We start from the raw sequence: 2,539 nt of genomic DNA on the forward strand, positions 1-2,539 counted from the left end.
CAGTAAACATTAAAATGTATAACTCTATATATGCAAATTTTTAGCAGAATCTACAATGAGATCTTGCAAAATATCAGGATGAGACAGTACATGGTAGAGCTACAACTGGGTCTCCAACATGTTAATGGAAATGTGTATAATTATTCATATGACATCTGAATAGCTATTAAAAAAAACAGTCACAAGGGCAAGAATTCACATAAGCAATTCTAATCTGGCCCTCTCTTTGTTAAGTACTCATACTTCTCTCATACAGTAATTTACACAATCTATGTTACCAGTTTTTTTATTTCCATCAGCAGGATCCAAGCACATTTCATTGTAAAACATTTTACAAAAAATAATGGAATACCACATAACTATAGCCCCATACTTAACATGCATCCTTCATAAATTTTGAAGGATTCTACACATACCACTATCACTTTTCAGGTTCTTTTGAATAATTTTCCATACAATGATTTACTTCCCAAAGCAACTATACACTTGTGGATACTATAATAACATTAGGTCTCATGCAAGTTCATGAACTGTTATTCATCCACTGCTTAAATTCTGTTAAATGTTAACATTCTTATACCTCCCTCAAAACTGATGTGCAATAAAAATTTGAATGGATCCACAAAGTATTACCAATCATGGGAAACAGAGAAAGTCAAATATGAGTACCTATGCCAAACAGAATATGAAGTGACCATCTTCTCCATTTCATAACAGTAAATCAGGTATTTAGAAACTCAAAGAGTTCTGCTTTAAATGTGTTTCGAGTTTTTCCATGTTCTATTTTAAGAATGTTGTATTGCAACAGGTAGTAAATGAGTAATTTATTTATGTATTTATTTGAACCCACATGATCTTTCATCAAATACATTTTCTCACCTTCCTGTTTTCTTATATATAATCAACTTGCTGGGTTAATTTTATGTTCAATGAAGTTTTGAGTTGTTAGAGAAAATATCAGTTTAATTCCCACTGTATTATAAGTCAACAAACAATTATCTAGATGATGATACAAGACTGTAAAATTCTATGGATGGTTATTTATGATACAATTTGTTGGTATATGTATAATGTAATGATATATTTACTGAAAGAAAAGAGAACTCATATATGCTGTTTCATATGAATGTAAGAAATGATTGAAATATCACAGGTACACCAATAAATCACTGCCTTGTTGAACAATGAAGAGCAGTTCTAAGAAAGAAAGAAAGAAAGAAAGAAAGAAAATTTAATACAAGTGATAATGTTATGTACATAATGTTTAAAAATGCTGCTTGTGTAACTGTAAATAATTATCTGAAATTTTCCATTTCTTACTTAACCAGTTAAGTGGTTATGATATCTAAATTTGTCACGAGGTACTCTGTTATCATAGTGAGTATGATGTCTCTGCAAATCATGCATCTTTCTAACTACATTGTTGTAGCCATAATGAGAGTTGGTAATGCAAATTTGTATATTGTGCTTGGTAGATCTTCTAGTTACTTCAGAGTGTGACAGGAAGGTGCTGATTGTTTGGTAACTGTCCTGGGTTTGAGTATTGCGAGTAAACAATGAAAAGGGTCAATATCATAAAACAAGGTACAACTGTGAAAACTGTAAAGTGGCCCTACGTGCTATACCATTTCCAGTGTTACCATATGGCAGCCGACTTTTAGAGGCATGAGAGGGGATCAATATTCATCTAGTGGCTAAGAAGTGTCTGAATGTAAGATTTTAGTGGCTAGAAAGTGTACTATCTTCTGGTATTGAAAACTATACCATAATTATAAAGATCTTCACAGTATATGCCACTGGAGTTGCAACAATGCTTCCAGTGGTATGATCGTTCTAGTCATGATTTCATAATCTGTAAAAGAAAATGCCTTTGCAGTTGATTTTTAGAAGAACAAATAGCTTTTGTTGCACAGCTAATTCATCCACAGTAGCCTTTAACTTGCAAGGAGGTACAAATTCTGTCCACATGACAGTTAGAAACATCTCTTATCAATGAGGCCATCAGAATTGTGGTAGGCCATAGTGAAATGTCACAATAATCAACCATGTGAGTGTGTGTTTAGGCTAGAGGTGGTTTTGTCAGTCAGCTTCTATGATCATTTTTCATCTCAAAACACTAGACACTGCTCAGGACTGCATTTAATAAATATGCACGAGTCAGACATGCCTTTGTGATCACATATTGGGAACTGAAATAACATGTCAGTGGCGACAGTGGTGTACTTTTTTAGAATAAAGCCAAATGTATGGAATTTTACTAAAAAATATATATAAACTTAAATGTCATGACTATATAAATGAAAATGTGTGTATATATACATAAACTCTGATATTTGGTCTTTCAGACTTTTTGTTTCATAATTTTATAATGACACAAGGCTGAGATACTGATGTTATGTTATATTTTAGCGTCCTGTTGCACTGATTTAAGTCCATGATTTATTTCACCGTCTTTTAGTGCATACACTTATCTACCTCATTCCTCTCTCTCGCACCACATGTTTCGGCACAAAGGTGCCATTTTCAGGTGCTCATTCGA

This window comes from Cryptotermes secundus, unplaced genomic scaffold (genome assembly GCF_002891405.2).
Source record: "Cryptotermes secundus unplaced genomic scaffold, Csec_1.0 scaffold56, whole genome shotgun sequence".
Lineage (NCBI taxonomy): Eukaryota > Metazoa > Arthropoda > Insecta > Blattodea > Kalotermitidae > Cryptotermes > Cryptotermes secundus.